Consider the following 15,179-nt stretch of genomic DNA (forward strand, 5'->3'; position numbering starts at 1 on the left):
ATTGTTGCTTATTAGAAATTTAATGTAGAGAAATACTCCAAATTCTCAAAGTGGCCCCTTTGTTCTCTATACGATAACTGAATGTGAAGGCTGCTTTAATTTGCTGCTTTGTATTCCTAAAGTTCTCTTCTGTAACGTTTAAAGCGACAACTGCAAACTGCTCAGTGAACTCTCCCGGCATTAATAAAGAACACATACTGTACATTGTCTTAATCGGTAGTTATGATGTTCATTTATTGGATTACAGTCTCATTTAGGGATAACGAGTGGTCATGGTTTAGGTCTTTGCCACCCAGTGATTGACAGCCTGGCTTTGTCCGTTCTGGGTTTTGTCCACATTTGCATTTGAGAACTTTAACACTTTCACAGTGTTCTCAGTTCAAGCAAGTTGTACAGTGTCCTTCAAATGTTTTGCCTCTCAAAACTCAAGGCTTCAAAAACGCAGTCGACTAAGTGACTACGTCCAGAGGCTTTAAAAATATTTCATGAGGACCACAATTTGTTTTTTAATCACTGCATGTAAAGTGAAATACAGATTATTGACGCATATTCTTGGAATATGTATCTAAACGCAGAAGGTTAAGCAACAGTTTTGTTTCTCAGTAAACATGGTTGATTTCAGAGGAGCAAACAGAACAGAATCCCTTTGGCCTTTTGCATCAAACCAATGCTCATTGGTTTGGAACATGGAGGGAACAGAAGCTACAATTGTGCAAACGCCAAACAGAAAACCATGTGCCAGCTCTCTGACGCCGAAAAACGTTCCAGGGTTTAGTCATGGCCTGCATTTAACCAAAGGATATAATGACCATTCTGATAGTAATATTATACATTCATCTCATACAATACATCTCATATATAATGATTGGGTGTTAATGTGATGTTAATACATCAAAGAAAAACAAATGTTAATTGCATTTGCCTCAAAGTGTGTGAACACTCTTTGCTCCCACTAATTCACAAAGCAGCCTAAACGCATCAACTTTTCTCTAAAATGGTTAAAGAAAAGCTCCCGTTTTTTGACAACAACATGAGACTTTTCAGGCTGAATCCACCTCCTCAGCTACTTGTGGTCTGTTTGAAGGTGGGCGAGAGGAAAAAACATTGCGTGTGCGCTCATTAGCCTGCTGTGGGAATGCAGGCAGGGGAATGTCACATCATTACTGCTCTGTGCCTACTCTGCATGCACAACGGAAACAACTTCAGCTACTGCGATGGAAACCGTGGACCTGTGGTGTAATGGCACAAAAATTGTCACGTCCAAAATATGTTGGAAGGAGGAAGGCCTGGAAAGGATGCTGGTGTCCAGACAAGTAATAACAATAGATTATCCTGTCTATAGTGCCATGTGAATTTAACATGAAGGGGGCTTGAAATGTGTCCATCCTAAATGTTTCTATCACAGTTCCTCTGAAAATAAGGTTTTGGTCCTGAAGACGAAGACGAAAGGAGTCTTTTCCGAGCCCGTAGGTAAGCCGACGTGGGAGTGCTGCTGAGAAACAAGGATTTGTCTCCCAAATGACTGCCTTCAAAACCGCTTTCAAATGCAAATGGGACAGATGTCAAATAGTAGCAGAGCTGTACAGTCGTACGCGTTGGCATCTTAATTAGTTCCTCTGTGACAAGGTGCTCATTCACTGGTGACAAGAAGGACAACTTCATGCCGGAGGGCGGTCTTTGTCTCTCCGTCTTTCCCGCTCACACACACACACACACACACACACACACACACACACACACACACACACACACCATCGAACAGATGGTTAACAGAGACTTGTGCCGTGTTCACACGTCTTATCAATTTGCCTTATTCAAAGATTGATCTCCATTTGGCCTGTAAAAGCACATCCAGGACGAAAATATTGTCCTCAGAGGAAGCGTTCAGGGGAGCCATGTACGCTGGGAAACAGCATTCCAAAAGGGACTGAAGGGGAGCCAGCAAGCTTCCGCTGCACGCTCGGATATTAGCATACGGCCTTTGAGATGGGACCTTTGACCTTTGGTGCTGCTCCTTCCTACTTTACATTTATGTTTATGCAGTTGTCTGATCAACTGGGTCCCAGGGGTTCAGCGTGTCCACACGACTGAATATCAAAGGTGGCGGGTGAAACTTTGCGCCGACGTGTGAACACTGCGGACGGGTTGCTCCCTCCAGGACATGTCTTTGCTAGCTTGGGAAGATTCATCTCCCTCGAGGTCACATCAGGACACATGTGACACATGCAAAAATTCCACCCTTGACCCGACGACGGCTCCTTCTCACTGTGTCAAGTTCCCAAGCAGTCCATGCATTCCTTCGTACAAGGCAGGGTCCTTTTGAAGTGGGCACTCAGGAATGAATGAATTACATTTCTGAAGTAACTCCGACTTACAATAAACCTCTTCTCTTTTCCCCAGTGAACTAACAACCAAGCATCTTTCAATGACACATTTTTCTACAGATTAAATAATGTTAAAGAACTGAATGAATCCTTTCAAACAGCTCAATAATGAGATGTCCATGCCCTATTTAATCCTGCTATGTGAAGGTACAATGAGAACACATTTCCTTTTGCCCTTTTAGGATGATTGTCCTCTTCCCCAAACAAAGACAATGTTACATACGGAAGAGACCTAGAGACACTATTTGGAGTCTTTGACCATTTTGGGTGCTATGGAGCAGTACACTTATGGGTTGGTCAGCCATTTGTGCTCCTGTGCATGACGTGTTTCTGTCACGTTGCAGTGCATGAGAAGTTCATGCCGCCATTATCAGCTCATCGTCTGATCCACAGTTGGCGGATGTCATGCACAGAGGACGAGCGAAGAAGACGGAGAGACAGCAAACACGGATGAGATGCAGGATTTGATAAATATTTAAATGAGGTTTTAATGAGGGAGGGAAATGTATTCAAAACATTTATTGGAGGTCATGGGTAGATCCATGGACGAGAGATGGTCAAACGCTCCATTAAGAGAAATTTTCAGTGAGCAGAAATACTGATGTGTTTATTTATCTTTGCCTTGGTATCTTTTCTGGTTTTGTACTTACAAAGGAAAGCTAGTCCTCCAAAAAAAAAAAACATGAACCCTCACAAACATTGAACCAAAGGAGGTTGATATGGAGAATTTAGCATTGTGTGCAGATAAGTGGCAAATCTATTACAAAGCTTCTTTAATTTGCACAGAGATCACCCCAAACATATTGTTAATCATTGCACTGCTCATGAATAGTTAATTGGAATGAGGGACAACGGAGGCTGGGGGACAGTAATAATTGATGAAGCTTCATGCAGATGGGACATCGGATACTTAATTAAGTACAATTAAGTGTCCCATACCAAGAATGACCCAATTTGAAGTTGTTGATGAAGAATAAGAAGATGAAAGATCAAACCCACTAAACGTTGTTATGCCGTTCTGAGGATTGTACTGTTTGTTGTCTGTCTGGGCTTTCTGATGATCACTCAGTCAGTTCCTTTAGTCACTGAGGCAGCCATAAATAAAACACCACAATCACACCTGCTCATAAAAGCCTGAGAAGACATCTCCGTCTACTGCAATGCACGGACTGTTTTACCACTGAAAGTCAGCTGAAGCAGCAGAAAAAGTTTTACTACCCCTCAGATAATCAAGACTATTCATAATTTGCTCATTCCATCTGTTTATAATCCATTAAATGCACTTTTAATGATCTTCAGATCTTTTCAGTTCACAATAGTTTTTGAAAGCAAGGGGTTCAAGTTCATACAATACAAATGTTAACCACGCTTATAATGGTTGCTGAAAAAGCTATGGCCATGAAAAAAATGGATGTGACTGAAGTGGCTCAGAGCTGCAGTTTGTATCCGTTGCTGGAATTTGAACCACTTTGATTTAAAAATGTGAAAGGATCATGTTATGCAAGGTATTTAAGATTGAACCTCTGATGTGAAACAGGGCAGAATCTAATGTATCAGGTCCACATCCAAGGAAAACTATAGATCAATTAAATGTTATGTTTAATCTAGATCTATTCAGAAATTCCAAATGACCTTGCTCTACTTAAAAAAATGATATGAGAGGCTTTTGCCTTCAATAAGTGAATCCTTCATCTGAAGTTTAGGTAACAGATCATGTGGGTGTGAGTTGAACAAACCGTTTAAAAATGAAGCGGTAGGCTCCATTTCCACTATGACGATAATTCATTAAAACTGTAGCTTTTCAAGGAAAATAGTTCATATCCTCTGTTTTTAGTGAGAATTGATGAAGGTATTTCCTCTCCACACGTACTGTTTACTTTCAAATCTGCTTCATGGTACGTTGCATCCTTCATTGAACCACATTGTGTAGGTTACAGTTTGGTCTGTTTGGGCATTGCAGGGACTCATATTTCTCCGTACCAAGTTCCAAAAGCAAGCACTGAGTGTTTCGTGCATACCAGAAGAATGAAAGACAGCTGGGTAGCAGTAGGTATGGGTTGAAATGGTCCATTTAACTCTCTAGCTAATTAAATCTCTGCCTGACGGCGTGACACAACTTCTCCCGGCCGCGGAGGCCTGAGGGCTGGTCTCATGTCACAGCAGAGTTGCACAGAATATCCGAGCATCTGGTCCTGCCCGCCCAGGAAGCATCGCCAGATCAGGAAACTTGAGGGGTCTGTGATTATCTCGGGGGCCTGTCTACGACAAGTGTCCTGGTTGGCAGTGGCCCACGAGGCAGTGTCGCCATCCTTAAATTGAATTGGGAAGGATTTAATGGGTTTAAAGGCTTTGGCTCTCAGCGTGATGGAATCAGATAGGGGTGAAAGCACCGGGAAGTTGTGACGGGCAGGAGACTCGTCGTAGACCATGAAAAGAGAGAGACACAGAGGGAATGAACTGATCACAGTAAAGACCAGCTGATGGGATGGAAGTGATGTTCCTCTTTAGATAAAGGTCATTTTAGGTTAGCGTCTCTGTGACTTTCATACTGTAAACTGTTGCATTTATTAACAATATGAACTGATGATAAAACATCTGCCATGGTGGTAATAGTGCGTGCTGTAAATCAACACACTAACAGTTTCCATTATTACTGACACCAAACTCATTTGTGCCCTGTCATCCTTTTGACAGGTGTGCAGAATTCAACTTTTAATGTTACATTTCAGCAAGTAGACCAACTTCTATTAAAACATGTTTCTTTGTGAAATAAACCTTCGGGACGTTCTCTAAAAGATTTTAATCAAATGAATAAATTTATCCAACGACTAAGTGCTTTTGCTGCTTAAAAAGAATAGTTAATAGTTAATTGTCACGGTGTGGTTCACTTCCTGTTGTATTTTGTAGTTTTCTGCCACTCGTGTCCCCGGGTAACTTCACTTCCTGCCTTGTCCCGTCATCCCCTGTGATCGTCTAATAGTTTCCACCTGTGTCCAATCACCTGCGCCTCCCTTGTGTATTTAAGCCATGTGTCTCCTGTGTCACTTGTTGCGTCATTGTCTTTCGTCGTGGATGTCCGTAGTTTCATGCCTGCTGGTTTTCCCCTGGTTCCTGTGTGTTTTTGCCTTTCGACTATTAAAGTATTTTGTTTTCCGTGAGGTCTGCGTTTGAGTCCTGCCTCCCACCCGCATCCCCTGACACCTATATGAAAACCTTAACTCTACATGCAAAAGGAAAATAAAGAAGCAGTGATGAAGTCTGAAGTTTGTGGGTTAGTATACAGAACACCTTACCACTAGGCTGCTGGGCTTCACTGAAACGTCAGTGAAATATGTATCCGGCGTTGATGCCATCTGTTGATGTTCATCCTTGTCTCCTGAATCACATCTTCAGGCTGCTTCTGTTTTTTACTAAAGCGCTTGTTTCGGATGCCATGGGGCCTGGGGCAAAGTGCATGGGGCCAGGGGCCTGGGGCATTGGGCCTGGGGCAATGGGCCTGGGGCAATGGGCCTGGGGCAATGGGCGTGGGGCATGGGGCATGGGGCGTGGGGCAATGGGTGTGGGGCATGGGGCAATGGGCCTGGGGCAATGGGCGTGGGGCCTGGGGCAATGGGTGTGGGGCATGTGGCATGGCGTATGAAGCCTGGGGCATGGGGCGTGGGGCAATGGGCCTGGGGCAATGGGCATGGGGCCTGGGGCAATGGGTGTGGGGCATGTGGCATGGCGTATGAAGCCTGGGGCATGGGGCCTGGGGCAATGGGCGTGGGGTTTTGGGGCATGGGGCATGGCGTATGAAGCCTGGGGCCTGGGGCCTTAGGCCTGGGGCATGCCAAAATCCAAGAATTTTTTAATATGAGAAAGGTCTCAAAAGTGCGATTGAAGTGGAAAAATAATAATTCTTTGAAACACTTCGCCCGACTTGTAGTCGGCTTAGGCCCTGATAATTGCAAATGTGTTAAATGTGAGAGTTTGAACAGTCACTCTCTATATTCAAAGGGAGACTTTACAGTGAAATTATTTAACGGCTCAGTCACAGTTATCAGATTATGATGTGCATCCTGAAAGGTGTAAGACACAAATGACACACTCGAATGGAGTGGAATGCAAAAGATTTCTTTCATTTCCTCGTGAAAACTGACAATTGTATCCCTACACCGACTATAAAAAAAAACCTGTTTTATTTTTTAACCCACTGAGGAAACATCTTCACCTTCCACCTCTCTCTCCCTGTGTGGCTCGACTATCATGCCTAATTCAGTAACAAAGCACAGGTCTGCACTTTCCCATGTGTTACTTTGGGAGGGACCGCAAAGGGGTTACCGCCCCATCGGGTGACTTAGAGATTAAAAGTCAAGACAACTGTGATGCATTCCCAACTGGGTTAGTTGACTGTGAAAGCAAATACAAGGCCTCTTGTTAGAAATATAGGACATTGCTGGACAGTGAACAATCCCAGCGTGCGACGGTGCAGTGCGTTGCATGAGTGTATGTGGTGCAGTTTTATGGGTATGGGCTTGTTTGTTTGTGGACATATGGAGGAAGCAGTGCTGCTGCTGGGTCACCCGGTGCGGCGGAGAGAGTGTTCGAGGCCTCTCCCTTTGATGTGGGTCCAGCAGCACAGCATGATCTTCTTCTGAGCCCCGCTGAGTTGGTGTTGGTGTGGCGACAAACGTGTGCAGCGCTCTCTCTCTCTCTCTCTCTCTCTCTCTCTCTCTCTCTCGTTTCCCATCGCACTCAAACTGCGACTCGCTATCGATCTCTGCTGTTTTTGTTTCGTTGCGTCTGCCAGCAACCCGCCGGTACAGCTTAGGGATGCTCGTCCAAGTTGCACGTCATTTACTTTATACTGATGACAAACCTGCAAAAGGCCGCCCCTCATGTTGCACTGACATATTACATTACATTACATATCAGTGGATTGTTTGGGGAACCGTGACAACCGCTCGTGACCCTTTGGTTTGGGCGGTGAGAGCTGGTCTCCTCAGTTAGAGCCCGCTAGGATTTGCAAATTGGGAATGGTGTGGAGAAAGAAGGAGGACAGTCCACAGCAGAAGAGCCAAGACGTGACGCAGTTTGTTGTAATCATTTTGTACCTGTCTCTCCGGCGTCTCAAACCAAACCACTTCAAAAAAGGGCTTTTTTTCCCCAGCTGCTGCTGCAATGACTGTTTCAGGGAACATATGTGCTGCTTCTTTTTACAAGCTCCTTATCGCTAGAAGCATCTGGATGTATTGATCAATGTTTCACTGGAAATAAGTGGGCAGCAACTGAGTACATTCAGCCGTTTCCTCTTCCCTCACTCTGTCAGCTTGATGGTGTGATGCAAATGGGACATTGGCAAAGGTTTTCTCTCCCCCGATAATGCACAATGCCTCATTGCCGTTCGTGCACTTTTTTGGAGAACCCGGTTTGTTTGAGAAAAGAGAGCAAAGACAAAGAGACACAGAATCAGATACCAATGTCGATCATGTATCATGCAGGACATTAATGCTACGCACACTTTCCTTCTCATATTAGGTTGTGGGAAGTGACCATCTAAACTGCACACACTGTCTGGAACTGCATTTTCTTTGTTATTATATGACTCTACTGCCACAGTCTTTTTGTAAGAATGGAAACAGCGTAGTCTTAAGCGTTATGTCCGAGAATGTGGCCAAGTTGACATACAGCTGCTAACTCTGGATTGGTCCATCCACTGCGAGGGGCTTAGTGATGTGGCATCAAATACTTCCCCTGAGTTAATTACTCTTAAAAGTAGATGCGTCACCATCTCAGTGACCTAAAAAGTAAGAGTGAACTTTGTTACCAACGGTGCTGCCGACATTCTAGCGCGTCCGCCATCAACCTGTCACTGAGGACACACGTCCTCTCCGGCTGGACAAACAAATGCTGAGTGCTGCGACTTGCATCAGCAGCACCTGTCAGTCACTTAAACGCCACAGCGCGGCAGATTTCACCCTGACCGAATTTTTTTTAAGTCCATCATTTACCCACAAATCTCGCACATCGCTCACGCAGAAAAACAAAAGAAATTGGATTTGCAAATAAATATTGTTCTAACAGAGTCCTCCTGACGTTTCCAGTTCAAAAGGCTACCATATAGCACCTGGTCGTGGAATTGACCTCAACTTGACCACGTTGTAATTCGGCATCTCATCATATATATTGTCTGTGAACATGTCTTATATATTGTCACATGGTAAAGTGTGGGTGTGTCCACAGCTGTGTTTCTAAGGATGCTTTGGATGTGGATGTTTTCTGTGCGTGTCTGTTAAAGAGCTGTGCGTGTGTGTTTGCGCCGCCAACGCGAGTAGATTACATTTTGGATCTGAAACTAAACCCACGGTTTGAAGATGAACTCTAAACTGTGCGAGATAGGACGCATTTTAAATCCCAGACCCACTGTTGCATGCTTTTAGCTGTGACTTGTTTGACCTTCATCACAGATAATCCATATACTCTATTGATTTGCTAAAGCCATTCTTGTTTCATTTCATGCTGCTGAGCCCGATCACACTGTCAGCAGATACACAGCTGGCTGAGTACGTGCACATGTCCACGTGAATATAGATAAACCGTTTTCCAATGATCAACACCCCCGGCTTCGTTTTCAGCCCTACAGCCAGTCATGTTATTATAACTTTGAGCATCAGAATTTCAGGTGGTTTTAAGAGACGATATTTTGGCTTTCATCCATTTCTGTCTTCTCACTCTTTCAAAGTTTCCAAATATGAAAATATGGGTGAAGAGCTGATGCCATTAGAAAAGCATCCTTTGTGTTGTTAAACACGTTACCAATTACCATTCTGTAAACAGCACAACACACATTCTATTGGCTAAGGTTTCCTAGAAGTCGGCGCCACCGTTTTTACATGTTTTTACTGACAGATTGATGGAAGCAATATCTGATCCATCAGCCAAATTCAGTTTGAACTTCAAATAAGCTGGTGACAAACGTAGAGGAGAGATCAAGCGTATGAATCAAACTTCAAACACTGGCTGCAGGGACAAGTAAATCATGAATGGAAACACTTCCATGTTCCTGTTTATATTTCATTTATTGCCAGAATTGCCAAGCATATACTGATATTTAACTCATGCTGGGGGTCTGAATGAAATGTATTTCGACACTTCAATTATGTATTAAAGGAGGTCATGCTTGATTCAAAGCAATTATTCAATTTCAATATTTAACTCCTGCACATATCTGCTCCCAAGGCTTTATTTAACTGAGCGCAATGGCTCCCTATCTGCGGCTGAGCCGAACAGGACGTTTTTTTCTAAATGAAAATGTATAAAAAGCATCAGCGCAGGGTACATGCCCAGATACATATTTCTGGGGGTCGGCGGCAAATCAAGCTTACTGATATCTTCTCAGGGGACGCTCTTGAGTGACAGAATGCCATCCCAAATGTTTGGAGCGAGTCTGGGAAATGTGATGAGCAAATATCCAATGGACTTGCATTCGCACAGAGCCTTTCTGGTCTTCCAACCACTCGAAGCGCATTAGCTGCCAACATTCACCCATTCTGACAGACATCCACACGCTGACAGATGCTGCCAAACTGCTGCCAAACTGCTCACCAGGATCTATACTAATGCTCTTCTTTTGGGGAGCTGTTTTCCGTTCAATATCTTGCCAGGATCTTTTGACGTGCGGACTGGAGGGAAAGAAGCGCCGACCCGCTTTAACTCCTGATCCTCAGCTCTGCAAAAGCAGTGCCTGATTTCTGATTGAAAGCGAAATAAAACAGGGCTGATGGGCAACAGTGGTCGGCACTGACACTGAGTCACTAAAGGTTTAGTTTAACAGGAAGACATACCGAGACCCAAGAGGAGGCAAAAAGAAAAGAGTAAAAGCATGAAATTAAAGTTGAATAGCGAGAGAGATTTGTTGCAGGAGAGCACATGAGAGCTCAGGACCGGAGGAAAGAAAGTTCCAACCTCGGCTCCCCGACGGTAACTACTTCCCCGGTTTAACTCATGGCCTGAATCTCCTTCACAGCCAACTAATGCTCACCACTTGGCTTTGACGCTGTAAGTTCCTGTGATGAGAGTTGTGCTTTCCTTTTTCCACAATCCAAGCCTAAGCATTTCTTAAAGATGACTGGACAGCAAATTTAATCCTCGGTAGGGTGAGAGAAGCTTAGAGAAACATGTGCCGTATCTCCAGCCGGTTGGAGGATTTGAGCCCGGCTGGCCCCGACGTCTCTGGCCAATCAGAGCCCGAGGCGGAAGATCACACGCACATGGGAGAAGGCAGCGATTAAGAAACGACGCGCTATGATGGCCGTGGAGTAAAGGGGGGGGCTCCATGGAAACATCTGCAGAAAACCCAAAATTTAAATGATATATTACCGAACGCTTTTAAAACAACAATTTCTCTTCCTTTTTCTTGTTTTTTATTTTCTCATTTTGCATCCTCATTTTCTACTATCTCTGGACATTACTTTAATTTGCAGTGAAGTGCACAAAAATATCAGTTATAGTTGGAAACACAAATACCAAGTTTGTTTGAGCGTGATGATGAGCACAAATTGTTTTGCATAGTACAGCGATTCCCAAAGTGTGGGCTGCGACAGGTTACATTTACAATAAATACATTTAAAAAAAAATAATTTTCAATTTTGAAACGTTTGAAATTAATATAAAAATATTTATTATTTGAACAATTCTAGCGGCATATTAGTTATGCGAAACATTAGTTGATGAAGCACAAACAATTTCAACAAACAGATTAATAAAACAATAAGGCTCTCGCTCGAAACGGCTGCTCTGGTCCGCCTGTCGTTGTTCAACAAAAGGCGCCGCCAAACCAGACAATGTCAAATGGGGCGCCATCTTGTAGTGTTAAAGTAAACATATATGAGCTCCGGAGAAAATGGGATACAAAACATACATTGTCGGTTACTACATTTTTAATCGGTTAAATTCTTAAGGTCATTTAATCATCCCTAGTTTATGTTTTGATCAGAGACTAAAGGTTTGGGTGGGCCGCAAAAGATTTTCAGATTTCAAATTGGGCCGCGTCATTCTTGAGTTTGGGAACCGCTGGCGTAGTAGTTACTTTCCAACTTTAATAGTTAAAAGCCGTAATGAAGAAACAGCAACACCAAACAATCTGACAAACACAAACACAACAGCAAGTGTTACAAATAATACAAAACAGGCCCCACTCAGTTACTCCCATGAATCTGTAGCTTTGTGTTTTTATGACGGCTGTGTAATTTCTTCTCTTTGCTAACAGTGTCCTCCAGTGGTTGTATAGTGGTGTTACTCAAACGGAGCAGGAATCCACTGGACGTGGATCATTGTCATGAATGATGTTCACTGCTACGGTAACAGAAGGTTTCACTCTGTATATCTTCTCATGTATATGTTCTTGGTACTGATATTTGACCTGAAGACTCAAATCAATTCTTTGAACTTTGACTCCGTGCCTTCGTACCCTCCTGCCTTGATCACTGCAAGCCGCTTTCTCCAATGGTTAAAAGGGGTGAATTGTAATAAAACTCTTGAACTGATTGATTGATTGCCCGTCCCCATGCCATGCTGTGAGAGAACTGGGGTCTTCTGACCAAATGCTTCTGTCTGTCCACAGATGCTGGACTACGCGTTATGGGCTTTAGGCCTTGACTATCGCTGCCTCATAACTGTAAAACTCTGATCCGCCCGCCATTTAAATGTCTCCCACTAATGAGCTCCTCAAATGGCCTAATCTAAAAACACACAATTGTATTCATTACCTGTGATCTCTGCCCAACTTAAACAGCTCAGGTATGTCTCTTCGTCTAGGCCTGTGTCGTCATCATGGGCTTAGGGTGGCTTTACTATTATTATTATTATGACATGACAGAAGCTTATTTTCAGGTACCAGGTGCAACAAAACAAACCTTTGCACATCTCCGTGGAATCCCAAACATCTAATCTACGGGACGTAATGACGGGGATCATTCATTCAGTTTCAATGGCTTGCCGACGAGGGGGCAGCATAATAAATGCATGATGAACGTTGGCTGTAAAATCACAATCACATCACTCTATTGATAAGGGAGACCTAATTAGTTTGTTTGTATTCCCTGTGATAAGATAACATTAATAGGAAAAAAACAAGGTTCAAGACTTTGTCCTCACCCAGTTAGGACCCAGTATACAGTATATATATATATATATATATATATATATATATATATATATATATATATATATATATATAGAGAGAGAGAGAGAGAGAGAGATTATGCAGTTACAGACATTCCTTCAAAGTACATTTGTTTTGGAATAGTGTCCTGCATTTAGATACTTGTACCGTGCAAAGATAACTAAAATATCTAAGTTTCAGATAAAAATATATATTTCTTTGTCTGTCTGTTTTCAGAGGCTGCCAGTTTGGCTGAGAAGACATAATGACAGAGGCCAAGAGGTCGTCCGGTGCTTTGACATCCACTCTGTCGATCGATTTTTTTCCCACCTGTCCACACAACACAGGGCATCACTGTTTGTTTCTGTGACGGACAGCTGTGATTTGCTCACAAAGCCTCGTTAAAGGAACACCAACGTGTGAGAATTACAATGGCTGTACGTTATATAGCGGATGTACTGCGGGACTCGACAACCTGCGGTGGATTCCACCTTTGGCCTGTTGTTTTGTTGTAAGACGCTGGATTATCTTAGCGCGTCGCGTTTTTTGCATGATGTTGACGTCAAATGAGGGGCTTATATTTGTGTCACCTTAACTAAGGCCACACTCGTGTTATATGGAACTTTCCTTACCCCAAACCTGTTGCCAATAACCATGTATTCATTGCCTTGTCATTTGACAAATAGCCGTTTTAATGCTCGCTTGTTGTTTGTGTCAACATGAGCATAAGGACGATAAAGCAGAGAATTCACATTCACCTAAAGTTATAGGATCGGACATGAAATGAGCTTTGACTCACCCCGACGAGGAATGTACGACCGGCAGCCTATACGAAGGCTTTCCAGTACAGCAGCCTCTAATAAATCCACTTTTCAGATGTTCCCGGGCAGCAGGAAATTAACTAAATGGACTTTTATCCCACTGCTGCAGCCAGAAGCTGTGAGTTCACCTGTGCTACAAACAGGGCCAACGCATACACACTCAAGATGTCCCTTTCAAACTAAGCTCTCCGGCGGAGCTTAATGAGGTTCCTGTGAGAACTTTAAGCAAAGAAAATAAGTTCTCAAAGTTTGGCCGCGGTAAAAGCTTGGCAGTTTAAAAGGACTCTGACATAATAGGTCTTACAGTAAATCGCCCAGGAGGTATTCTTGAGTGCACTCTAAAAGGCTGCAAAACTCCTAATAGGGTTTTGAGCTGAGAAAAAAGAGGTTACAGTGATAATATTATACATGCAGCAGCCGTTATTATTATCATTATGATTGTATAGTTACAACATGGATAACAAATGGCTCCCATCGATGTTTACCTGCAAACTGCAGATTAAAACAAAATGCCTTCTGACATTCCACATGATTTAGCTCGGCCTATGAGCATTTGTGGAGACAAACACAAAACAATGATACAAACAAACCAAGACCCTCATGCATTGCACACGTCTGCAGTTGCCAGTTTAAAATGTAAATGGAGATGAGACGTCCTCACTGACTCACACATTGTGAAAATGATGCTGCCACACAGTTCTCTGTAGTGTGTAACCTTCAAACGTTCGGCCCCTCCGGCCACAACCCACCTGAGTGGGGTCAAAGCAAGCTGTCAAAGGCAAAACACCTGCACTGATGTCACCGATTGGGTCGGCCCAATTTATTCACTGCAGATTAACCGCCGGAATATTCATGTGTTTTTTTCACATCATTCATGTGCGATGATAAAACTCCACCAATAGATTTAATTGCAAAAAAAGTAAAGTATCAGCGTTTACACTTTACAAGAAAGGTGGATGGGTTTTTTTGGAGAAGAATTCCAAATAAATTAATTGGGGCAATTCAACTATTTTGTATAATGTCTTTTCCGAACACCTTTTCTTCCAAAAGCGCCGACTTGCTCTAAATACCAAATAGTGCTGTTGAAAATGTTTAAATCAGTAATTTATTTACAATTTATTTACAATCCCTGTGATGACTTGCTATGCTTACGACAAGCGACCCTTCTAACAAATTGCCACCAGGGGGTAGTCTCTACCCAAACTAGTCCTCAGCCTTCCAAATGTAGGGTTCCTCTGCCCGAGGACGTCAATACACACTCGATAAAGCAATGCTCAGTCATTTTCTCTGCTTAATTGATCCCACTGCTACCCAATAATGTGTGGTGTGGCATTTCTTTATTGCAGCAGCATGCCTCAGAGTGCAACACGCTATTTGTAATCATCCTGTTGTTTTGCTCCTGCGTGACCAGCCATCTGTAGACAGCATGCGGTGGACTTGTTGGTCGGCGGTCGAGGTCAGGGGCTCGGCGGTGCAATCCTCCCCGAGCTGCCCGTAGGGCTGTAATGACATTGTCCTGGTATTTATCAGGGCTTGCGAAACACTCGTCCGGGGGACAAGAACACAACATGCTCTTAGCCAACAGGTTGGATAGATATGTAATAATGACAAAATTGTGAACAAACACAAGGCCGGCTTGATAAGGTAATGGTTATGTGTGCTGTGCAAGTAGAAAGCACACTTTCAGAATTACTCTCTCTCTCTATCACACACACACAAACACGCACCACGACACCAACGTGTAACACTCACTTCATATTTATTGCGTCAATAACTTGAATTCATCGAGATTGACTCCAGTCAATTCATCTTAACCTGCACATACTCACAGTC

This window comes from Gasterosteus aculeatus, chromosome 4, assembly GCF_964276395.1.
Source record: "Gasterosteus aculeatus chromosome 4, fGasAcu3.hap1.1, whole genome shotgun sequence".
NCBI lineage: Eukaryota > Metazoa > Chordata > Actinopteri > Perciformes > Gasterosteidae > Gasterosteus > Gasterosteus aculeatus.